The sequence below is a fragment of the Schistocerca americana genome, chromosome 4 (assembly GCF_021461395.2).
Source record: "Schistocerca americana isolate TAMUIC-IGC-003095 chromosome 4, iqSchAmer2.1, whole genome shotgun sequence".
Taxonomy (NCBI): Eukaryota; Metazoa; Arthropoda; class Insecta; order Orthoptera; family Acrididae; genus Schistocerca; species Schistocerca americana.
Window position 1 is genome coordinate 264994093 of NC_060122.1, and position 27061 is coordinate 265021153.

Consider the following 27061-nt stretch of genomic DNA (forward strand, 5'->3'; position numbering starts at 1 on the left):
CAGGCACTTACACACACTTACTGGTCCAGTTTGACGAAGGTGGGACAAGAGATACTCTGGCGCGACTTCATTGCAGGGATCATCCCGGTATATGGCTGAAGTGATTTAGGGAAACGTAGTTCTTGTTATTCTAGTAAGCTTGCATCCATTCAGTGTTGTTGTTTCCACGGCGTCAGAACCTGGTACAGAGGTTGGCGATGAACTCCAAGTGATGACGTGGCTTCCTTAATCACAGAATATAGTCAGCACCCATAAGTAATTTGCCCATGAATATCGCGAGCAAGGCATCTACCATCATTTACTTGCGCCGACGTCACTGATGCTGTGAGTATGTTTAAGCATAGCCATACCTAAGAAACAGTTCATTTAACTGAGCGGGCCGGAGTGGCCGAGCGGCTCTCGGCGCTACAATCTGGAACCGCGTGACCTCTACGGTCGCAGGTTCGAATCCTGTCTGGGGTATGGATGTGTGTGATGTCCTTAGGTTAGTTAGGTTTAAGTAGTTCTACGTTCTAGGGCACTGATGACCTCAGAAGTTAAGTCCCATAGTGCTCAGAGCCATTTGAACCATTCTGAACCATTTAATTGGTAAGCATTACTCTCATTAGACAGACAAAATATTGTTACTGGATGCTACAGAGATTACACAACGTAACGACGAACGTGATCGAATGGCTTGGTTCAAATGACTCTCAGCACTATGGGACTTAACATCTGAGCTCATCAGTCACCTAGGCGTAGAACTACTTAAACCCAACCAACCCAAGGACATCACACACATCCATGCCCGAGGCAGGACTCGAACCTGCGACCGTAGCAGCAGCGCGGTTCCGGACTGAAGCGCCTAGAACCGCTCGGCCACAACGGCCGGCGAACGTGATCGATTCATAAATGTTACCTGTTAATATAACATATGCTTTCACAGTCGATGTTTACTTGTGTTAAAAAAATGTAACAGAAGTACTACGCATCTTATTTATGTGGAAGTCGATTGTAGCTTCCATTTGCTACCCAATACTATAAGGCGCTTGTGAATTAACTTCATGTAGACCAATGATGCCAAGTGTGTGCGACGCATTGTGCTACGAGAATAAGAAGGCAGCGCATTGAATGAGCGTTAAAATAAATCTATTATTTGCTTTTTGTTGTATTGATCTAAATGTTCATCTTCTGTAGATGGGGTGAAAGTAACCGCAACCGATAAAGATTAATTCTTTCTCATTTAGTGCTTGATGGAACCACGCGACCGCTACGGTCGCAGGTTCGAATCCTGCCTCAGGCAGGGATGTGTGTGATTCCTTAGGTTAGTTAGGTTTAAGTAGTCCTATGTTCTAGGGGACTGATGACCTTAGAAGTTAAGTCCCATTGTGCTCAGAGCCATTTGATCCATTTTTTTTTTTTTTTTTTTGGTTTAGTGCTTGATGTTCTCATAAGTTAATGCTCTTTTCCTAAAACGTTTCCTCAACCTATGGAAAGTTAGGTGCTTTCAACGGGAACAAGAACAACACGTATGGACGAGACTTAAGGAGCAACCGTAAACTGTAGTGGGTTCCTGAACTTGAGTTTGCACAGTGAGTGAATGAAGGAGAGCGGAGAACAGCACAGCAGTGCTGGCAACTTGAGCAGTGGTGAGTCACGGTTTCGCGTGACATTCCCGTCAGGGCGAGGACGAACGCCCGCCCCTCCCGACGCCTCGGCCTAACAAAGAATCCGCCCAATCGTCAACAGACGCTACGTGTGCCGACTCCCTCATAACGCGCTTCCGTGACGCACTAGAACGGGCCGTTCTGGGAGCTGGCAGCTCGCGTGCACTCACAAACAGCAAAGCAAGCTCCTTTTTAGGTAGCTCAACAATCTAGCACCGAACGTATCGCCTGCCAAACACGCAGCGCAACATGCAAGTAGACTGTTGCTATACCGGAATCAAGTAACGCACAGTTTCACGATATTCGACTGGTCGAACATGACCGTGTGGGGACAACTCAGTAAGTGCACGTGCTTATGGGAAAGCAACGGCGACAACTACGGAAGTTTATTTCTGTATACAGCACATTACATGCATTCGCAACGGCGAATACGGGCAACTACCAGGTGCAGAATGGAATGAAGACATTGAAAATTTGTGCCGTATCAGGACTCGAACCCGGATTTCCTGCTTGCCGCGAGCGGTCGCCATATCATTAGGCTATCCGTGCGTGGCTCATGGCCACACCCAAATTTCTATATGTTGTCAACCATGCGTCTGGAATCCGTGCTGTTCTCGTACGTTTATTATGTATTTTCCTGTACGGGTGAGACGTTCGGTTGTCCGGTGTCGGTGGACAAATATTATACTGCATGAGTGTCCAGAGGAACTTTGTATCGCAGTTCAGATTAACACAGGCACTGCAGTATTCTTTATACAAGGCAAACCCGAACTCTATTGACAAAATTTTGGACGTTTTTCTGGGATATTTGTACACTACTGACCATTAAAATTGCTATACCAAGAAGAAATGCAGATGATAAACGCGTATTCAATGGACAAATATATTATACTAGAACTGACATGTGACTACGTTTTCACGCAATTTGGGTGCAAAGATCCTAAGAAATCAGTACCCAGAACAACCCCCTCTGCCCGTAATAACGGACTTCATACGCCTGGGCATTGAGTCAAACAGAGCTTGGATGGCGTGTACAGTTACAGCTGCCCATGCAGTTTCAACACGATACCACATTTCATCATGAGTAGTGACTGGCGTATTGCGACGGGCCAGTTGCTCAGCCACCATTGACCAGACGTTTTCAGTTGGTGAGAGATCTGGAGAATGTGCTGGACAGAGCAGCAGTCGAACATTTTCCGTATGCAGAAAGGCCCGTACATGACCTGCAACATGCGGTCGTGCATTATCCTGCTGAAATGTAGGGTTACGCAGGGATCGAATGAAGGGTAGAGCCACGGGTCGTAACAGATCTGAAATGTAACGTCCACTGTTCAAAGTGCCGTCAATGCGAACAAGAGGTGACCGAGACGTGTAACCAATGGCACCCCATACCATCACGCCGGGTGATACGCCAGTACGGCGATGACGAATACACGCTTCCAATGTGCGTTCGCCGCGATGTTGCCAAACACGGACGCGACCATCATGATGCTGTAAACAGAACCTGGATTCATCCGAAAAAAAGACGTTTTGCCATTCGTACACCCAGGTTCGTCGTTGTGTATACCATCGCAGGCGCTCCTGTCTGTGATACAGCGTCAAGGGTAACCGCAGCCATGGTCTCCGAGCTGATAGTCCATGCTGCTGCAAACGTCGTCGAACTGTTCGTGCAGATGGTTGTTGTCTTGCAAACGTCCCCATCTGCTGACTCAGGGATCGAGACGCGGCTGCATGATCCGTTACAGCCATACGGATAAGATGCCCGTCATCTCGACTGCTAGTGATACGAGGGCGTTGGGATCCAGCACGGCGTTCCATATTACCCTCCTGAACCCACCGATTCTATATTCTGCTAACAGTCCTTGGATCTCGACCAACGCGAGCAGCAATGTCGTGATACGGTAAACCACATTCGCGATAGGCTACAATCCTACCTTTATCAAAGTCGGAAACGTGATGGTACGGATTTCTCCTCCTTACACAAGGCATCACAACGTTTCAGCAGGCAACGCCGGTCAACTGCTGTTTGTGTATGAGAAATCGGTTGGAAACTTTCCTCATGTCAGCACGTTGTAGGCGTCACCACCGGCGCTCTGAAAAGCTAATCATTTGCATATCCCAGCATTTTCTTCTTGCCGGTTAATTTCGCGTCTGTAGCACGTCATGTTAGTGGTGTAGCAATTTTAATTGCCAGTAGTGTATTTTGATATATGGGAACCGTGGTCTGCGGCATCTGGTGACGCGATAAGTATATTTCGTTTGATTTCGCACCCCCAGTATGCAACTGATTTACTGAAAATACCTGCATAACAGTGTAAATGAAGACGGCACGCCGGCTGCGGTGGCCGAGTGGTTCTAGGCGCTTCAGTCCGGAACCGCGCTATTGGTAAGGTCGCAGGTTCGAATCCTGCCTCGGGCATGGATGTGTGTGATGTCCTTAGGTTAGTTAGGCTTAAATAGTTCTAAGTTGTAGGGGACAGATGATCTCAGATGTTAAGTCCCATAGTGCCCAGAGCCATTTGAACCATTTGAAGACGTCACACGCAGTGTGTCTTGTTTAAAAACAATTGTGTCCCATTGATACAAGGTATTTACTGTCGACAACAGTAAGGTCCACATTATCTTTGCCCTTCTCCGAGAGTATAAGTTCCATGTTAACAGTAATATATAGCAGTATCGACAGGTTTGGTGACGAAGATTTGCTGATACGCACTGTGTATATAGCGTCAGAGAACTCACTGGGAGAGTCGCTCAGCGACGCTATGGTAAACTGTTCCCGTGACAGAGGCAACAGGAGCGTTTCAAGTTACGAGGGGTGGTCAATAAGTAATACAACAATTTTTTTAATCGGCCAATTTCGGTTTAAAATATGGAGAATTTGTTGTGGTCCGTCGTGTCCCATCCCCCGGCGTGCAGACCGGCTGCACACAGCTGATACTCCTACAATATTGGAAAGTGTGGACACTCTCATTCGAGGTGATCGACGAATCACACAAACATCTCGCTGCACAACTGGGCGTATCTGTCGGTAGCGTCGACACGCTCGTCCACCAGTTGGGGTAGTCAAAGATGTGTGCACGCTGGGTTCCTCACCGCCTAACAGAAGACCATAAAGAGCAAAGAAGGACCATCTGTGCGGAATTACATGCACCTTACGTAGTTCATCATGAAAACTTTTGGTCGAACACCGTCGCAGCCGATGAAACATTGGTTCATCACTTCGAACCTGAAACAAAACGACAGTCCATAGAGTGGCGCCACACAACCTCTCCTCCGAAGAAAAAGTTCAAAGCCGCACCCACAACCGGTAAAGTCATGGCGACGACCTTCTGGGACACTGGAGGTATTATTTTTGATGTCCTCCCGCACGGTGCAACAATAAATCCTTGAGTGTACTGTGCTACTCTAGTCTCCAGTTGTGAGCAGGAACTATACAACGATCACCTAAAAAAAGTTTCGAAACTCATTTTTTCCTGCCGTATAATCGACTTCAGCACACTAACTCTGGTGGTAGCTTGAACTAACAGCTATAAACAAAAGACATGTATTGGACCATACTGTTGCGAGCAAAGGATATTAATAAGTAGCGTAAGTGCGGCCGTAGTGTGCCAGTGTCCTCTCACAAATCGCAATGTAGTTAGGCATTCAACATAATCTGCAGTATGTTATGAATAAGAGAAAAATGTTGTGCAGCATTTGTCCCACACACCCTGACTTCTAAACAAAAACGACACATGGACGCCTGGTGTCATTTGATTGAAATGCAAAACGCGAACAATTCTTTTCTGGAAGAAACATGACAGGTGACGAGACTTGTTACTATCATGACGAACCTTACCACAGGACGTCCAAGTGTGGAAATTCACATCAAAGGTCAACGCGTTTACGGTATAAATGACATTCAAGGTAGAGTGACACGCGAGTAGAGCATTCCATAGAAGGACTTTTCTAACAATTTCACATGGTTGTGTGAACGTTCTACACACTGTACTCGGGCGGGGGGGGGGGGGGGGGGGGGAGAAAGAAAGAGGCTATGCAGAACAGTTAAAGGTTTAAAACCAACGTCTTTTCTCGAAACTGTTTGGTATGACGGTCTACACCAAAATACATTTAGATCTCTTAAGGCCGGTGTTGGACAACTTGTTATGAATTCAGAAGATCCGATTTCCTTCTCCATCTTTGCCCACTTCTAACCTGCTCCGCCTCTGATAGCGTCATCATACTGATTAAGTTAGACCACAGTATCCATTTCTTCTGTCTCGAAGGCAACGAAATGCTGAATTCTAATTTTAATTTCTATCATGAATAACATAAAAGTGAACTTGAATGTACGCCTAATTTTCGGAATGTTATACTGAAACGCATCGAGACGCTTTATTTTGTTAGGATTTAATTTTGCATCATTAATTTTCGGCAGGTCTAAGACTTTAAATGAGTTAGTGATTCAGACGAAGAAACATTGAGGCGAGAAATAAATATCAGATTATCAGCAGTATCTTGATGTTCTCAGGAAATTTAGTTGTTTCAGTACTACATGGCAGAAAAGAACCATCACTGTTAACAGTAATGTGATATATACCCGCCTTTTTAGTACAAGTCCATCAGAAATCTTGCCTGAAATGTCTTGTATAACCTAGTTAAATATAACTATTTGCCCACTTTCCAGTAGCCATTAATGAGTGATGTATCTGCTATTAAAAGGTAGATGACTGTGTACTTTCTTGTCTATAAAATTCTCATTCTTCATGATCCTACAACTTGCGAAATGCTGTCATTGGTTTGTTAAGGGGGCACATGTCTTCATCTCCATCCTGCCATAATCAGTTCGATATAAAGTAACCTGTGAATAGCTAGCTAACTTGCTTATAACTATGACGTTTGTTACAAAAACATTTGGTAAGAAATATAGAAGCATGGTTTAGCCTAGTACGTTCACCACTCTGCTGCTGATATCAAACGAAAAACCGTCCCGTCGACTCCCAGGGCATTAGAGACGGAGCACAAGCCCGGATGTTATCAAGGATGAGGAAGGAAATCAGTTGTGCCCGTTCAAAAGAAACATCCCGGCATATGCCTGGAGTGATTTAGGGAAATCACGAAAAACCTAAACATGGATAGCCAGACGCGGGTTTGAACCTTCGTCCTCCCGAATGTGAGTCCAGCGTGTCAACGACTACACCACCTCGCTCGGTGGAAAGAACACTCGACTGATCACCCTAACACCGGAGTTATTAGGTAATACCTTTCAAGCAAGATAATCAAATTTAAAGACACGTCCTCGCACACAAGGCGTTGGAGGAAAATTGTTTCTGGTTTCGTAGACTGAAGCTCACAGTGGTTAAATTACAGCTGGGTAGGATGTACGAGGTAGTCAAAGCTATCTTTTTTGGTAACCTATTAAATTTATACATTTACCCAAGTCTTTGATAGCAGATATCATAAATCACTACCAATGACGCATTGCTTTTGGAAACATGTGGTTTCTAAAGAGCCTCACGTATTTTATGTATCGTTATAACGACTGCCGAAAGGACGCGCATATATGAGGTTCCAGCACTTTACTTCATTTTATCGGATGCCTAATCGTGAATAAATTGCATCTTAGGACCGGCGCAATAAACAGCAATTCTATGGGAGATCGTATCGAGTTTCAAACGTTTATTCTTTTGCAGGTGAAAGGAATACGGCGCGTTTCGTACGTGTTTTCCGCGCCGCACGCCTCGCTTCTTATTTGCATGACACGGAACGGCGCCGGTAATTTATGCGGGGAGGCTTTATCTGGCAACTAATGGCCGCCCTGCTGGTAGCAAGTTCCTCGACCGCGGACGGAAACAAAGTGTCATTGCGCGCGGGGCGTGCGTTAGCGTCGGAAATTTGAAGAGCTGCCTGTGCGCATGCGCACGAGAGGGGGACGCGGCAGCGCTGCAAGTGCGCGCGACTCAAGTGACGCAATAAAGATGGCCATCTCTGAGCGTCGTAGCAGGCGTGGGAAGTTCGCGAGGGAACGATTGGCATTACTGAGAACACGAGGAAAGGCGCCCTTTAGTGCTAGCAGCACGCAGATCCCTGTCAAGGCAGCGTGTTGCAAAAATAAATGAGATGGGAGCGACATATCTCCAGCCGTTGTCCAAGTCCTTTGAGTGAACTGTTCTCTACAAGGCACCTTTTACTAAACTTTTGTGATTTTTTTATGAGTTACTGATGGGTGATTTCCGTTCTCCTTTTTTCTTAAGTCTAGTTATATGTCTATATTGTTGTTGTTGTGGTTTCAGTCCGATGTCAAATAACTTTTATATAGCTCTCCGCACTAGCCTATTGTTTTCAGGTCTCTTCAGATCTGCATAAAAATAGCGCTTATTGTATGATTAAATGACTCCGGAACAAGCTCTAGAAGCAGTCACGCGCATTAACTACCGTGGAAAAAGAATGAAATGATGATATGGCATTGTTGGCCGGGAGGCCCCATTCGGGGGAGTTCGGCCGCCGTATTCCAAGTCCTTTTTAGTTGACGGCATATCGGCGACTTGCGAGTCAATGACCGGGCCCCATCGTGTTGTGGACGGTAACGCTACCGCTGCGCTACGGAGGAGGACACTACCGGGGAATATGTATACGAAGCGATTTAAGGTTGAACGATAACATGAAACGAATCGCAGAGAAGGCAGATAACAAACTGATTCGTTAGAAGAATCCTCAGTAAGCGTCATCCACGCTCGAAAGAGGTAACTAACAAAACATCCTTGCACAGCCGATACTTGAATACTGCTCGACAGTCTGCGACCCGCAATACACAAGATCGAAACAAGAGAAGCGTGTTTCTCACAGATTCGTTCGGGAAGCGCGAAAATGTCACGGAAATGCTCATCTAACTTTAGGGGCAGACGTTACAAGAGAGGCGTTATACATCATGGCGTGGTTTACTGTTAAAATTCCGTGTGTGTACTTTCCTAGAAAAGTCAACCAATACATTGCTTCCTGCAAGGAATATCTCGCGCTAGGATCATGAAAACAAAATTAGAGCGATTTGAGCTCAGCAACGACCTTTCTTCCCGAGCACTATTCGCGTCTGGAAGAGGAAAGGGGAGAAGTGATAGTGATACACGAAGTATCCTCCACCACACACCACAGAATGATTTGCGGACTACAGATGTAGATGTTGATATATACACCGACTTAAATCTACTTCAACCTTCTTGCTGCAGTCAAGACGTTCTCGCTCTATAAATTTTGGTCCCGACACTTTCTTCCACTACCACATTAGTTACTCCTTGATGTATCAGCATGGGTCTCAACAATTTACCACTTCTTTACGTCAGTTGTGCCAAAAAAAACTTTCCCGGAAATTCTATACAGACTTGGTCTACTCATCTTGAGCATTCTTCTATAACTCTGCGTTTCAGAAGCTTCTGTTCAGTTGTCTTAGCAGTTCAGGTAAAGCTTGACATCAACCTGAAGCTGGGTTTCAACAACACAGTGCTCCTAATAAGAGGTGGTACAATGCCTTCCCCCTACATTTGGATTGACTAACCCTGTCAGTTATAGGCCGGCCGGAGTGGCCGAGCGGTTAAAGGCGCTACAGTCTGGAGCCGCGCGACCGCTACGGTCGCAGGTTCGAATCCTGCCTCGGGCATGGACGTGTGTGATGTCCTTAGGTTAGTTAGGTTTAAGTAGTTCTAAGTTCTAGGGGACTTATGACCACAGCAGTTGAGTCCCATAGTGCTCAGAGACATTTGAACCATTTGAACCTGTCAGTTATAGGGTGAATCACAGTCTTACGTGCACGCCGAACCGCGGCGCAGATCAACGTTTTTCACATTAAACAGCATTTCCAAGGGCGAAAGAAGTAAGTGAGAGATGCAGAGCCTCGCAATGCCCATTATGACCTAGTTTGGTAGTGAAGTGTCGTACAATGGCACAAAGTTCTAGAATTTTATCTGTCACTTTTCATTTCTATCGCCTTTTTTAACGTTTGTTAACGTGCAAAATGCCTAGGTCCATCGTGGTTCGGTAACCACAGTAAACTGTGATTTGAGCGTCTGAGCAAAAGTATTCCAACAGCCGTACGCAATGCGGGATTGAATTCTAGATGTCACTGGAGATGGACGTCTCAGTCCAAAACGAGATGGGGAGTATTGTGCTGCCGTGGAGAAGCAATAACAGCAAAATTGACAGGTACGGAGAGCGCAGTAACATCGAGCATACCGAGGTAGGTGGCTCAGCGATTAGCGCACTTGACTCGTATTGTGGAGGACTACGGTTCAAACCTGCGTCCGGTCATTCTGGTTTAGGATTTCCGTGATTTCCCAAAATCGCTTCAGGCAAATGCCGCGATGGTTGCTGTGAAAGGACACGACCGATTTCCTTCCCCATCCATCCCTAATCCTATGGGGCTTGCTGTTTGTTCCTCTCCCCCGTATGAACCAACCAACCAACATCGAGCGTGGACTGATCATTGGACTTCACCTGAATAATAAATCACCACGGACAATGAAACCCTTCTCAAGGTGCCCGACTCAGCAGTTGAGCAGACCTTATGTACCGACGGACAGAACCGTCGAGCGTTGCAGAGGACAGTTGTAAAAAATCGTATGAAATCAGCAGAAGGAATTACTCGTCCAGCTAGCATAATGACGGTTCGTATGGAATTAAAAATAATGGGGTACAATGGTCGAACAGTTCCTTAGAAACCACACATTTCTGTAGTCTGTGCTAAGCGTCGCTTGGAAGTGGGGTAAACAGCTTCGCCACTAGACGGTGGATGACTGGAAAATAGTGATCTGTAGTGATGAATTACACTAGCCCCTGTGGCAATCCGATGGAAGGGTTTGGGTTTAGCAAATGCCTGGAGAATGTTACCTGCCATCACGTGTGAAGCACTGTGGAGGTAGTGTTACGGTACAGGCGTCTTCTTCGAGGTTAGGTTGTGGTCCCGTATCGCACTTAACGCTATATACAGACAGATACGGACACAATTTACAGCATTGTGCAGCGCATAAGGTAGAGGAACAGTTCGGAGATGATGATTATTTGTATCGGTATGACAATTCACCCCGCCATAAAGTAGCATCTGTGGTGCATTGATGTGTAAACACATTCTTGAAATGGACTTGTCTGCTCCGAGTCCCGACCTGAACCCAATGGAACGTCACGGGGGTGAATTAGAAAATTGTCTTCTCTTCAGACCGCACCATTGAAGATCACTACGTTCTCTGGTTTGGGCTCTTAAAGGAGGATGGCCTACCATTCCTCCACTGTTTCTGAAACACCTCATTGAAAATGTCCCCATTAGAGATCAAGCCGTCATTATAGTGAAACGTTGTCACATCCGCTATTAATTTTCACTTATAGGTGTCGAGGTAAGTTTGATCGGACAGTGTAAAACTGACTAAGTCAGTTCAAGCCCACCCGGTTGGACGTGCGGTCTAACGCACGGCTTTCCGGGCGGAAAGGAGCGCCTGGTCCCCGGCACGAATCCGCCCGGCGGACTTGTATCGAGGTCCGGTGAACCGGCCAGTTTGTGGATGGTTTTTAGGCGGTTTTCCATCTGCCATGGCGAATGCGGGCTGGTTCCCCTTATTCCGCCTCAGCTATAGTTTGTCGGCGATTGCTGTGCAAACAGCAAACATGTTCTCCACGTACGCGTGCACCACCATTACTCTACCACGCAAACATAGGGGCTACACTCGTCTGGTGTGAGATGTTCCCTGGGGGGGGGGGGGGGGAAGTGTGTGGTGGGGGGGGGGGGGAACCACCGGGGGCCGAACCGCACAATAACCGTGGGTTCGGTGTTGTTACTGCTTCTCCACTGGCAGCACAATACTCCCCATCTCGTTTGAGTTAGAGAAGAGGGGTGAAGTGGACTGCGGAAGTCGTCGTGGGGTTGTGGACCACTGAGGCTGCGGCGGGGACGAAGCCTCTCCGTCGTTTCTGGCCCCCGTTTAACATACAATACAATACATACAAGTCAGTTCAAAATTCGGAGGGTGGTTCAAAAATGGCTCAAATGGCTCTGAGCACTATGCGACTTAACTTCTGAGGTCATCATTCGCCTAGAACTTACAACTAATTAAACCTAACTAAACTAAGGACATCACACACATCCATGCCCGAGGCAGGATACGAACCTGCGACCGTAGCGGTCGCTCGGCTCCAGACTGTAGCGCCTAGAACTGCACGGCCACTCCACTCCACTGGCAGCACAATACTCCCCATCTCGTTTGAGTTACAGAAGAGGGGTGAAGTGGACTGCGGTAGTCGTCGTGGGGTTGTGGACCACTGCGGCTGCGGCGGGGACGGAGCCTCTCCGTCGTTTCTAGGCCCCCGTTTAACATACAATACAATACATACAAGTCAGTTCAAAATTCGGAGGAAGGTTCAAAAATGGCTCAAATGGCTCTGAGCACTATGCACCTTAACTTCTGAGGTCATCAGTCGCCTAGAACTTACAACTAATTAAACCTAACTAAACTAAGGACATCACACACATTCATGCCCGAGGCAGGATTAGAACCTGCGACCGTAGCGGTCGCTCGGCTCCAGACTGTGGCGCCTAGAACCACACGGCCACTCCGGCCGGCTCGGAGGAAGGCAGGGGCACGCCATGTTGCCTGGTGAAGCAGGATGGCGTGCAGACTGACTTCCTGGTTGATGACAACTTGAGCTGTTATTTTTTCTGCGGTAATCCTCGTCATGGTCCGAGGCACGGAATCTAATGCTGACTGTAACGTTTCCGTCAGTTAGACGATTTTAAAACGGCAGCTGATAAAGAAGAAGCAGAAACGCGACCGTGACCAACTAGCATAGCCTCAGAACTGGCCAAACGTAGACACTAAGCAGAACAAAGCAGTATCGCTCCGCGCAGCGCTGTGCAGGATGTTTGCGCTCGATGTATCGTAGCTTCGGCGACTTCTCAAAGGAGGCAGCCGCGCGACAGTACTGTCGCTTTATCGGTAGCGGCGCGCTTTTGCCGCGTTCCACGCCGCCCACGACTAACATCTGCCGGTTTCCGTAGCTTCGTGCCTTAAAGCCTCGTCCACAACGAACGCGTACCGCTGTGTAGCGGGTCGCCACCGCCACGCAAGCGTGGCGCGTCCGGTGTGCACAGTAAAGCGCGCCGCTCTGGGCAACAACGAAATGAAGGCGTTATGCCCACTGCTGGTACGTCAAAAGAAACGGCTCGTTCGTGCGCACTTTGTTTGAACGGGATTTCTCACTAGCGAGCCCAAACAAGACGTTAGTGCTCCGCTGCGTTGATTCCGTTATTATAGATACTATGTCGTGGGCTGTCCGTGACTGTAACTTCTAGATTAGGGATGTATTCATTGATAACATTCCGTCTTCAGTCACAATATTTTTATTTCCTGATGGCTGTCCAAAGCCTTTTTCGAAACTCCTTATTCGAGAACTGTAGACATAATGGGCACTGTACGTACTTCAGTTTCTTATCATATTTAGAACAGTTTAGCACTTTTATGACAGTACTGCATGTGGAATCATGTCTTAATAACCGCCGAGACCTTAAAATAATACAGATCACCATCTACATCCACACATATACACCGCTAGCCACCAAGCGGTGTGTGGCGGAGGGCACAATTCGCGCCAAAGTCATATTTCTCCCCCCACCTCTGTTCCACTCGCGGATCGTGCAAGGGAAAAAGGACTGTCTGAACGCCTCAGTACGAGCTCTTATTTCCCTTATCTTTGAATGATGATCATTACGCGATTTGAAACTTGGTGGTAATAATATATGCTCTACATCCTCAGTGAAGATTGGATTTCGGAATTTTGTGAGCAGCCCCTCCGTTTAACGCGTCGTCTATCTGCAAGCGTTTCCCACTTCAAACTTTCTATGAGATGTGTAACGCTCTCACGATGGCTAAATGTACCAGTCACGAATCTAGTCGCTCTTCTTTGGACCTTCTAAATCTCTTGAAACAGACCCAACTGGTAATGGTCCCATACAGACGAACAATACTTTGAGACTGGACGAACTATCGTATTGTAAGCTATTTCCTTTGCTGAAGGACTGCGTCGCTTCAGGATTCTACCGATATACCACAATCTAGAGTTCGCCTTACCCGTTACTTGTGCAATCTGATCATTCCATTTGAGATCATTTCGAATAGTCACACCCAGATACTTGAGTGATGTTACCGCTTCCAAAGACTGATCATTTATTTTGTACTCACACATTAATGGGGATTTTCGCCTTGTTATACGCAGTAGGTAACACTTACTAATATTAACAGGTAACTCCCAGTCATTACACCACGCCGGCCGATGTGGCCGTGCGGTTCTAGGCGCAGGTTCGAATCCTGCCTCGGGCATGGATGTGTGTGATGTCCTTAGGTTAGTTAGGTTTAACTAGTTCTAAGTTCTAGGGAAGTAATGACTTCAGAAGTTGAGTCCCATAGTGCTCAGAGCCATTTGAACCATTACACCACGCATTTATTTTCTGCAAATCCTCATTCATTTGTTCACAACTTTCGTATGATTCTACTTTTCTGTAGACTGCAGCATCATCGCCAAACAGTCCGAGGCCGCTGTTAGTATCATCAACCAGAGCGGCCCGGCGAAGTGGCCGTGTGGTTCTAGGCGCAGGTTCGAATCCTGCCTCGGGCATGGATGTGTGTGATGTCCTTAGGTTAGTTAGGTTTAATTAGTTCTAAGTTCTAGACGACTGATGACCTCAGAAGTTAAGTCGAATAGTGCTCAGAGCCATTGGAACCAACCAGATCGTTTATGCAAATCGTAAAAAGCAGAGGACCAATTACGCTGCCCTGGGGCACGCCTGAAGTTATTCTTGTTTCCGTTGGAGTTACCCCGTTCAGGGCGTCATACTGCTCCCTGTCTGTTAGAAAACTTTCTATCCAACCGCATATGTAATTGGATAGACCGTAAGCGCGCACTTTTTGTAGCAAGCGACAGTGCGGAACTGAGTCGAACGCCTTTCGAAAGTCGAGAAATATGGCATCAGCCTGGGAGCCGGTATCTAGAGCCTGTTGTATATCATGCATGACCGCTGTTTCCTAAAACCGTGCTGATTTCTGCAGATGAGTTTCTCAGAGTCTGGAAAGGTCATTATGCCTGAACACAAAATATGTTCCATGATTCTACAACAAATCGATGTCAGTGAAATATGCCGGTAATTATGTGCCTCCGATTTTCTACCCTTTTTATAGATTGCTATGACCTGGGCCTTCTTCTAGCCCCGTAGAACTTTCCGCCGTTCCAATGATCTCTGATAGATGACGGATAAGAATGGTGCTATATTTGTAGCATAGTCAATATAAAATTTTACGGGGATACCAAAGTTGGGAATGAATCAAAAAGGAAATGTTTTATAGTTTTTTCTTTCGATCATACTGCATTTGTATAATTTGTGTCTTGTTTCTTTATTACTGTTGCAATCAAACTGACCAAGTGTTTTAAGTCTTTCGATGACGTACGATAAAAATGTTCAAACTTACCATCAAATTTTTGGGAATCAACCGACTTCTGACTAGTATGATGACGCCTTCCACGAACTGCTTTATATCCTCCTCTTCATCATATCAGAATAACACTTGCATCCAACATACTCAATTATTTGCTGGATGTATTCCAATCTCTATCTTCCCCGACAGCTTCTACTCTCTACAGCCGCCTGTAGGACAATGGATGTTATTCCCTGATGTCTTAATACATGTTCAATCGTTGAAAAAACAAGCCTATGTCCTGAAGGTACTTTATTAAGATGGCCGACTTCGGCCTAGGCTCAGACCATCTTCAGACAGCACCATCAGCAGCGCAGTTTAAGCAACTGAGGTCAACTGACTGTTCTGTCTACATCTACATCTACATCCATACTCCGCAAGCCACCTGACGGTGTGTGGCGGTAGTGTACCTTCAGTACCTCTATCGGTGCTCCCTTCTATTCCAGTCTCGTGTTGTTCGTGGAAAGAAGGATTGTCGGTACGCCTCTGTGTGGGCTCTGATCTCTCTGATTTTATCCTCATGGTCTCTTCGCGAGATATACGTAGGAGGGAGCAATATACTGCTTGACTCCTCGGTGAAGGTAAGTTCTCGAAACTTCAACAAAAGCCCGTACCGAGCTACTGAGCGTCTCTCCTGCACAGTCTTCCACTGGAGTTTATCTATCAAATCCGTAACGCTTTCGCGATTACTAAATGATCCTGTAACGAAGCGCGCTGCTCTCCGTTGGATCCTGTCTATCTCTTCTATCAATCCTATCTGGTACGGATCCCACACGGCTGAGCAGTATTCAAGCAGTGGGCGAACAAGCGTACTGTAACCTACTTCCTTTGTTTTCGGATTGCATTTCCTTACGATTCTTCCAATGAATCTCAGTCTGCCATCTGCTTTACCGACGATCAACTTTATATGATCGTTCCATTTTAAATTACTCCTAATGCGTACTCCCAGATAGTTTATGTAATTAACTGTATCCAGTTGCTGACCTGCTATATTGTAGCTATATTGTCAGTTTCAGCTGGTGGTGCTCTATAAAGATGGCCTAAACCTAGGCTGAAACCGGTCACTTTAACAAAGTACCATCGCCATCTAGACTGGTTTTTCTCTGATTTTATATTGAAGATGGTGGCTTCTCGAAAATGTTCCAAAAAATCCTTCTATAGCACAACATTACAAACGCTTCGATTCTCCTTTTTTCTGTCCATGATTCACTACCATGCAACGCTATTCCGCGAACATATATCCTCAGAAATTTCTTGCTGAAGTGCGATAGTTGATGCAAGTAGTGGTCTTTTGACTAGGAAAGCCCTCTTTGCCTGTGTGTGTGTCTGCCATTTATTATTTTGCTTCCAAGACAGCACGATTTCTTCGCTTTGTCTACTTTGTGGTGAACAGTCACTGAGCACAGAATATGGACTGAGAGGAAACTGAAGGAAGACTAAGGCAACGTAGTAGGGAAATTGTATTTATGAGAAACTTACCGCGCTTGGTAGCCGTGTGGTCTTAGGCGTCTTGTCACGGTTCGTGCAGCCTGCCCCGTGGGAGGTTCGAGTCCTCCCTCGGGTATGGGTGTACGTGTTGTCCTTAGCGTAAGATAGTTTAAGTTAGATTCACTAGTGCGTAAACCTAGGGACCGATGATCTCAGAAGTTTTGTCGCATAGTCCTTACCACAAATCCCCAATGAGAAACTTAACGGCGCTCACTAATGTCATTCATCTACTCCGCATTACCTTAAACTTCCTTCACCTTCCTCTCAACACATATTCATGACCCTTCAGCATGCTCCGTAAGTCACCATCACTGTCACTGAAGGTGGTACTGTCATCAGCGAATCTTATTACACTCCTGGAAATTGAAATAAGAACACCGTGAATTCATTGTCCCAGGAAGGGGAAACTTTATTGACACATTCCTGGGGTCAGATACATCACATGATCACACTGACAGAACCACAGGCACATAGATACAGGCAACAGAGCATGCACAATGTCGGCACTAGTACAGTGTATATCCACCTTTCGCAGCAATGCAGGCTGCTATTCTCCCATGGAGACGATCGTAGAGATGCTGGATGTAGTCCTGTGGAACGGCTTGCCATGCCATTTCCACCTGGCGCCTCAGTTGGACCAGCGTTCGTGCTGGACGTGCAGACCGCGTGAGACGACGCTTCATCCAGTCCCAAACATGCTCAATGGGGGACAGATCCGGAGATCTTGCTGGCCAGGGTAGTTGACTTACATCTTCTAGAGCACGTTGGGTGGCACAGGATACATGCGGACGTGCATTGTCCTGTTGGAACAGCAAGTTCCCTTGCCGGTCTAGGAATGGTAGAACGATGGGTTCGATGACGGTTTGGATGTACCGTGCACTATTCAGTGTCCCCTCGACGATCACCAGTGGTGTACGGCCAGTGTAGGAGATCGCTCCCCACACCATGATGCCGGGTGTTGGCCCTGTGTGCCTCGGTCGTATGCAGTCCTGATTGTGGCGCTCACCTGCACGGCGCCAAACACGCATACGACCATCATCGGCACCAAGGCAGAAGCGACTCTCATCGCTGAAGACGACACGTCTCCATTCGTCCCTCCATTCACGCCTGTCGCGACACCACTGGAGGCGGGCTGCACGATGTTGGGGCGTGAGCGGAAGACGGCCTAATGGTGTGCGGGACCGTAGCCCAGCTTCATGGAGACGGTTGCGAATGGTCCTCGCCGATACCCCAGGAGCAACAGTGTCCCTAATTTGCTGGGAAGTGGCGGTGCGGTCCCCTACGGCACTGCGTAGGATCCTACGGCCTTGGCGTGCATCCGTGCGTCGCTGCGGTCCGGTCCCAGGTCGACGGGCACGTGCACCTTCCGCCGACGACTGGCGACAACATCGATGTACTGTGGAGACCTCACGCCCCACGTGTTGAGCAATTCGGCGGTACGTCCACCCGGCCTCCCGCATGCCCACTATACGCCCTCGCTCAAAGTCCGTCAACTGCACATACGGTTCACGTCCACGCTGTCGCGGCATGCTACCAGTGTTAAAGACTGCGATGGAGCTCCGTATGCCACGGCAAACTGGCTGACACTGACGGCGGCGGTGCACAAATGCTGCGCAGCTAGCGCCATTCGACGGCCAACACCGCGGTTCCTGGTGTGTCCGCTGTGCCGTGCGTGTGATCATTGCTTGTACAGCCCTCTCGCAGTGTCCGGAGCAAGTATGGTGGGTCTGACACACCGGTGTCAATGTGTTCTTTTTTCCATTTCCAGGAGTGTATTTATATCCTACTGATCACTGATATCCTACATAAATCGCTTAAAAGCTAAACTCCCCAACTTCTCAGTTCTGGTGTTACCCGCTGAAGACGTTTACTACGCCCCTGTCCCCTCTAAGTTTATGATAAACAATTACGGATGCAACACTTGCAGTTTTCTGTTCTCTCTTTCATTTTGTTGAACTAGACCTGTAAGTAAATGTGGATGGCTTAGTTATTTTTGTTGTTCTTAAACTGTATATCCAAAGTAAGTCAAGTATCCTTGTAAAAGTGATCCACAGGTGAACAAAACTAGTACTGCTACTACTATTGCCACTGCTACACCGACGAGCGCTCATACAGTGAGACGTAAATACGAAACTATAAACGTTCTGCTGCGTTATGCGCCGCTCTGTCTCGCGCGTCGAAGAGCAGCGCGTCTCGTGTGGACGCGGTTGTAGACTTCTGCAGAGGCCTCTTGTGTTATGTTGTGAAAGCCGTTTTGTAACGGCTACGCTTGAAAAATTTAGTCCACCTACACACGGAAGTCGTAGAGGTAGTGAGCGCCTGCACCGGTCTACGGCACAAGGAGCCGAAGTATCGAAAGTCTGTACCATCATACACAATCCTCTGGCCACTACATGGTGAATGGCGGAGGGCACCTAGTATTACTACTAGTCATTCTCTTTCGTGTTCCAATCACAACTGGAGAGCCAGGCGGGATTAGCCGTGAGGTCTAAGGCGCTGCAGTCATGGACTGTGCTGCTGGTCCCGGCGGAGGTTCGAGTCCTCCCTAGGGCGTGGGTGTGTGTAGGATAATTTAGGTTAAGTAGTGTGCAAGCTTATGGACTGATGACCTTAGCAGTCAAGTCCCATAGGATTTCACACATATTTGAACACAACTGGAGAGGAGAAAAAAGATTGTCCTTCCATATGGCTCGGTATGAGTCTTGATTTCTCCTTTCTTGTCTTCGTGGTACAAGCGCAAGATGAATGTTGGTGGCAGTACTGTATATCGCAAGCACTTGTTCTCTAAATTTTCTCAAAAGCGTTTTTCAGAAAGGACGCTTTCTTCCATCCAGGGTTTCCCATTTGAGTTCACGTAGCGTTCCCGTTGTACGCCCGTGTTCATCGAATCTACCAGTAACAAATCTAGCAACAGGCCGCTGGAGTGATTCGATGACATTGTTTAATCGGACCTGGTCTGCAGTTGTAGTCGAGGAGTGTTCTGGTAACTGAATTGGCACTCGTTTTTTCTGCTGCTAAATCCGCCAACGTTTTATAGACACCAGTTGGACAGCTTCACAGTCTGCTCCTTTAAATAGGTGTCTATTATTCTGTCCAGTGATCTTACATCATGAACGCAAACTTGTTCAACAGTTGGGATGATTATTTCTACTGTTCTGAAAAAAGTTTCCCCACAGTTTTATGACCCTGTGATTCCTAAGACTCCTCCGACAAAGATTAAAACACTTCGATGGCGAATTTCTTAACATTGTTACAGGCGTAGACTTAGTTCTTGGTTGCCTAGACAGTCTACTAGCTTCGCTGGCGCTCGTGCTAAAAAATGGCTCTAAGCACTATGGGACTTAACAGCTGAGGTAATCAGTCCCCTAAACTTAAAACTACTTAAACCTAACTAAGGACATCAGACACATCCATGTCCGAGGCAGGATTCGAACCTGCGACCGTAGCAGCCGCGTGGTTCCCGACTGAAGCGCCAGAACCGCTCAACCATCGCGGCCGGCGTGCTTGTGCTAGTTTCTAGATAAAGATACTACTGATGATTATTTTTTTGTGAACATTGTCAACAATAAATACATTTACGAACTGTGATAAATGTTGACAGAATGCAGTGAGTTCCGCCGTTGTTACCGTGACGAAAAAAGTAGTCTTTGTAGTAATCTCATCATTTTCAAGTACAACGATTCCAAGCTAAAACAGAATAATCTCTTGCCTACGGTGCAGCATGTAGGGTCAGAGGACTGGATGCCCGCTGTAAACAAAAAACTGAGTTAAGTGTTCGACGATGCACTCGAACATGTGACGTCCACCTGGACCAAAAAAAAAAATCGGTCCCATGTTTGAATCTCACCACTGCCTGAATCCCGAATGAAAATCATAGCCGGCCGCTGTGGCCGAGCGGTTCAATGCGCTTCAGTCCGGAAACACACGACTGCTACGTTCGCAGGTTCGAATTCTGCTTCGGGCATGGATGTGTGTGATGTTCTTAGGTTAGTTAGGTTTAAGTAGTTCTAAGTCGAGGGGACTGATAACCTCAGATGTTAAGTCCCATAGTGCTCAGAGCCATTTGAACTATTTGAAAATCATCAGCAATGGCGGCCGAATTCTTTCGGCGTAAGAAGTTTTGTCAACGGACTTGTCAGAGAGGACGGAGGAACTTACAGGTTCGGGGCATTCTCTTGCCCTTGGTGTGGGAAACAGCTCCTAAAAGGCAGAAGACTGAGCAAAGATCAACGGCATGAGGCTGCAGAAGGCAATGAGTATCACTGAATTAAAGACAATTAATGTATATCCACAAGGCATGCGGTTTGTAAACGAAACATAATGTTCTCTCCGTTGTCAAAAGATTCCTGATAAATCCCTCATTGGGATCTCCGGGAGAAGACTGTTATAGGTGAAATAACCATGAGGAAAAGATAAAATACCCAACGACGGTACAATATTCTACAAGTCGGAGCTTGGCATGTCAGAATTTCGAACGTATTGGGAAGTCAGGAAATCTGACAAGGGAAATGCAAAGGCTCAGTCTAGATATAGGCTTATTTTGCGTTTCAGTGAATGGTATGGAAAGGAGATAAGCATTTCTGGTAATATTAACGGCACTAGAAAATGCTATAAGGGTGGAGGGGGTAGGATTCGTTATGACTAAGAGAACAGGGCACATTCCTCCGGTAGGGCTGATCTCGTCAGATTCGACAGCAAACAAACGCCAACAACGAGAGTGCAGGTGCACACGTCATCGATGCAAACAGAAGATGAAGAGATAGAGAACGTATACGAGGATATTGAAGGTAATTCAGTATGTAAAGCAAGGTGAAATCGGTAATCTAAATAAATGCTCTACAAAAGCGATCATGGCTGTTTATAGCGTTTAATTCTGTTTTCAGAGACTAACTGGGTTCTGCAATAAATTACACATGGTAAAAGATAAAAATTTTCACTCTATGTGATGGCGTTGTCAGTGTAGGAAATTCTCCAACGTTTCGGCCACTGTTGCCAATGACCTTCCTTTGTTTAAGAAAAACAACCTGAGTAAGGCCATTTGCAACAAGGAAGGAACGTCGGAAAATATTCTGTACTGACAATGTGCCCATATGCGCTGAGTAATTTTACTGACAGTGACAACAACCGCGGAAGCCTACTCTTACAGCAAATACTCTGTTCAAGAATCACTAAAGGAGGAGATATACTTGAAAGACATCCAGAATAACGGGAAGATTACAGCTGGATTACATCAAAGTCACACACAGATTCCGAAGTTGTGCAGTATATTCGACTGCAAGGCGTACCCAGAAGCAGATGTAGACTTAGATCATAATTTAGTAATAACGAAGAGTATTCCGATGTTTAAGAGAATCGTCCGGAGACGTCAGTAAGGAATGAGCCGGTATACTGAGGTACTCAGGAATGGCGATATGCGTTTGAAGTTGCCCAAAGATGTGGATGCTGCGACAACAAATACCAGAGCAGTAAGTTCTGCAGTTCGGTCAAAAAAAGAATGATCACAGATTCTGGAGAAACATAAGTACAAGGAATGTAACTGCGACGAATCGTTGGTTAACGAACAGATGTTCAATTGATCGACGAAAGAAGAAAGTACAAAAATGTCTGGGGGAAAACAGAAATACAGCAAAATAAGTCACTAAGGAATGAAATAAATGGAAGTCAGGATAGCCAAGGCGAATTGGCTGCAGGAAAGCTGAGGAAAAATCGATAAAGAAATGATCGTCAGGAGAATTGACTCAGCATATAAAAAAATTCAAAAGACTCTTTGGTGAAACTAAAAGCAAGGGTGGTAACTTTTAAGACTGCAGTGGTAATTCCACTGTTGCACTCAGAGGAGAGAGCGAATAGGAGGAAAGATTACATTGAAGGCTTCTATGAAGGGGAGGGCTCGTGTGATGATAGCAGAAGCCGTTGGAGTCAGTATGGAGGCCATATGGGCCAGTATTACAGTGATAACTGAAAGACGTAAGCCCAGATAGGGCAGAAGGGATACACAACAGTCCATCGGAATTTCTAAGATCCCTGGGGGAAATGGCAACCAAAAATTCTTGAAATTGGTGCGCTGAATCTATGAGACTGGCGACGTATCTTCAGAAATTGCTCCTATCAAAAACGATGTAAGAACGGAACGCAGTCTTTCGCACCTACTGTTCAATCTATTCATCGAAGAAAATTCGAGGTCGAAGGATATCCATGATACGATTCGCTGATGACATTGCTATCCTCAGTGAAAGTGGAGAACAACTGCAGTATCTTTTAAATGGGCTGAACGGCCTAATGAGAAAAAAACAAGGACTGACGGTAAACAGGCAAAATATAAAAATGATGAGAAGTAGCAGAAAAAAGGATAGCGAGAAACTTAACATCAGAATTTGTGATCACGAAGTAGAAAAAGTTAGAGAATTTTTCTATCTTTGAAGCAAAATAACCCATGACAGAGGAAGAAATGTGGACATAAAAAGCCCACTATCACTGACAAAGAGGCTATTCGTGGCCAAACTAATGCAGCTATTATCAGACTTACGTAGTAATTTGAGGGTAAGGTTTTTGAGAATGTAAGTTTGGAGCACTGCATTTGTAGCGAATCATGGACAGTGGGAAAACTGGAACAGATGGTAACCGAAGTGTTTGAGATGTGGTGCTCCAGAAGAATGTTGAAAATTTGATGGGCTGATAAGCTAAGGAATAAATAGGTTCTCCGCAGAATCGACGAAGAAAAGAACTCGTGGAAAATACTGACAAGACGGAGTGAAAGGACGAAAGAACATGCGTTACGACACTAGAGGGAGTTGCAGAGGGTTAAAGCTGTAATATCGACGAAGGGAGAAATATGAAGATTTTCAGCAATATAATACTGTTAACAACTGAATTCAAGGTGAGACGAAGTTTCTATTGGAGTTTCATCTGACAGTTACCAAAGGAAAACTAGAATATAACCGGTCTCCATGTCAAGTAGCCGTATGCCTAAAACACATTCGATATCTAGCACCCGACGATGCTGACACTGATGCTGATAACTATGATGTCCAATATTAAAATTTCTAAAAGATATTCAGTTAAGGATAATATGATACTAGTGTATTCGTTTTTCATTTCTGCAACAGGTGCTGGAATAAAAATTGTCTTTAGAGAAAAACTAAAAATCCGATGAGAGATTTTCCTTGTGATGCGAGGCAGACTTGAATTCGGTATTCAGTTGTTTATGATATATTCATCATCAAGTGCATCGAAGAACCAAGAAAACTTCCTCCAAGTACGACAAGTTGAAACCGGCATTCAGAAAATTGTAGTCTTCTTTCGGTTCAATAACAGTGTGACAGAACTTCATGGGTAATCTGAAGCTAAATTGTTGACCATTAAATTTCTGATTTACTTCAGGAGAATGCTAATTGAGTATTTCATATACCATTGTCGAACTACTCCTTAGCCAGCCATAATAACCTCATCGTTGACAGGACGGTACACCTTAATCATTTGCAACAATGGTAAAAATTATTAAGCGTTTCTTTCCGAAAACATGTGCTTTGCATTCGGAAGTTTTGCGTTACGATTTTCTGCCATCGTTGTAACTCGTAATGCATTACAGAATCCGACAGCGCTTACTCGATTCCGTTGGAAGGAGGACGATCGGAAATGCTGTTGACTCGACCGTTCGTCGCGGAGAGGACTTCCACGGACTTTGTCTCCGCAAAAGCGATTGAATTTCCAGTTTGGGGAAAGGCGCTAAGCTCCTAATGGACGTTTGCAGTTCGCAACTTAAGTTTCCCGTCTAGCCGCCCGCTCTCTAAAGTCGCCGATGCCGTTTACGTCGAAGTCCACTCTACACGGGACATGACTGTTTCCTTTTTTTTCGTAGAATAACGTCCTTCTTACCTACTCAACTCCCAAATGAAATTCGAGCCGCTTACTGTTACACGTTCCCATTTCAGTCCAGGAGGAAAGGGACGCAACCTGTGTCTTACTGGGCAGAGGAGAGAGTCAATATTAGAGTCACAATGTGGACTCATTTTACACTCAAAAACATGTGTTTAGGAGCATAGGCCCAAATTAATAAATGCAGTGCTTCATTGTTGTTCTGAATATAGGCTCCAAGGTATTTCTCTTTCAGACTGCTATCAGTCAGATGTTTGTGCATACCAGCAATAGCTTCAGTAACTTTACTTCTCAGTGGTGGCTTGTGATCAGAAGTATCCAGTGCACCGTTCATCTCAGTATGTTTCCATTTACACCAACTTTCAGAACAGTAATAGTCCTGCGGACTGTGTGATAAAGTTTCACCATAACCGCTTTTCTCATCTCACTTTCGTCGGAAGCGTATACATGGAGACATCTGGTGGGCAAGGACAACACCCAAATCGATATTTTCTTCGACCTAGAATGTTACAATAGCTTTATAGAGAAGGAGATATTGATCGGAGTCGCAAACAGCCCAAGCGCCGAGAGCGGCTAGAGGGGGTGTAAGCAAGCTTCCATTGAAACTTGATTTTTCAGGTGCAAAGAATATTTACCCGACAAAATCTTTTTGATAACATATTCTTCAGAGTGCTTTCTCTGTATTTAATGAAAACCTGTGTTCAGTGTCCAGGTGAAGGCAGAACTTGGAACATAAAATTATAAGTGAGGAATCCCAAATAATTATATCATCTCACCGGAAGTTCATCTGGCTTGCATTCCGCTTTCTATGTTTTTTTCACGATACGTAAGCACCATGCCAAAAATTGTGTTTAAAGAAAAACTGGAAGCAGTTTTTTGTCGATTTTTCTCTCCAGCAACTTAATGTAACACAATGGTCATTTCCAGTTCTTTATTTTTCCTCCAGATAAATTTCATGCTCGTTTCCTTTTTCACTCACATTGTTTTGTTTTCTCATCTCTTTATTACTTGTAATCTATCACTTCTCGTGGTTTTTCAACTTCTGTCTCTCCTATTTCTTCCATCAAGTCCATCGGCACCCATTTCAGCGTTACCTACTTGTTGATTATATTGCTCTACTGTCCTTAAAGCACCGTCAACTGTGTGTTTCCTGACGAAGGTATTACGGTTTTTATTATTTCCATCTCTAATATTAGTGAATATTAGATTCTGTAGTAAATTTAACATCTACTGTTAGCCTGGCAAGAACAGTGACGCAACTCGAAACTGCAGCAAGTAAGAAAATTCGACTTAAAGATTTCTGTAAAACGTAGACTGAAATAGTATAAGCTTCCTTTAAATGTCAAATAAATGTTGTTGGCAGTAAATTCGATTATACATTTTCGTGTACGTAGGAACACTTCCCATGTATTTCGCAGTGACACAAATGATATATTGTCCTTTTTTTACTTGTGTCGCTTATCTGGCCAGGGTGCGATTTGTATCATAATGAATATAAAAGATAAATAACGACGAATGCCACGCTGCACCTAAGAGAGCATCCTATGGCTCTAATCTTGCGAGGATAGATAATTTTTTAAATAAATTAATACTTCAAAGAACAAGACCTTCAGTCGGAAATAACAACACCGGATAGGATGTTGCAGTGTTTCCCTATCAAACCGCTGAAGCATAACCTGCGTCCAATTGGCAGTGAGGAGGCTGGCGTTACCCTGCGCACGACAACATTCCTAGGCGTTTTGGCTTTATAGCGCATCGCAGTTTCTGCAAAGTGTCTCCTTATCGGTGAGCATTAATTTTGGTTCCACGCACGAGGAACTCGATAAGTAGAGGGTGCTGCACCTGATGTCCGGAACTTCTGTGAACAGCTGTGGATCCGTTTGGCGGGGAAGATGTAGGACGTTTCCACTGTTGGCTTTGCTGTTTGCTCCAGGGCTGTCGGACCAAATCATCCTGTTGCACGGTAATACCCGCCCCCACACTGCCAGTCGGACGAAGACAACACTGTAGCGGTTTGGTTCGGAAGCACTGAAGTATCCTCCGTACACCCCGGATCTTTCACAGCGTGATTTTCAATCTTTGGCGACGTTAACATAGACATGCGACGGGCGTTGGTTTCAGTTGTTCAGAGAAGTGCCAGAGTGGGTGCGGTTGTTGACCCATCACTGACCGAACGCGTTCTACGAAACAGGAACTGATCGCCTCGACTCCCAGCGAAATAAATGTCTTAACGCGTGTGGTTGTTATTTATGAATACAACCATTCAATGGTCCCGTTGTGGCGCTTATAATGAACAAAAATGTATGTTAATTATCCATACAGAACCGTAACACATGTGACTTTGTTTTGTCTTGTTAATGGTCGATCTTTCTCACATAATATTCAAGAATGGAGCATCGTGCGTACGAACCTGAGAATTGGTAACTGTCGTAATCCGCTGTGTCCTACGGTTACGGTCGTTTGGGAAGTAAATGGAGGAGGTATCAGAATCTCATAAAAAGTTCCTTGAGTGTACTCAGCTGTCTTTTGCAAGAAAAATATCTCTCCTACTGAGTTCACAGGTATTTTTCTCCA

At 45.6% G+C, this 27061-nt stretch overlaps 1 protein-coding gene across 1 annotated transcript in view; it reads left to right on the plus strand.

Moving 5' to 3' along the window:
- Positions 1-27061, plus strand: part of LOC124613213 — a 446582-nt gene that overhangs the window by 88724 nt on the left and 330797 nt on the right. The window lies entirely within an intron of this gene.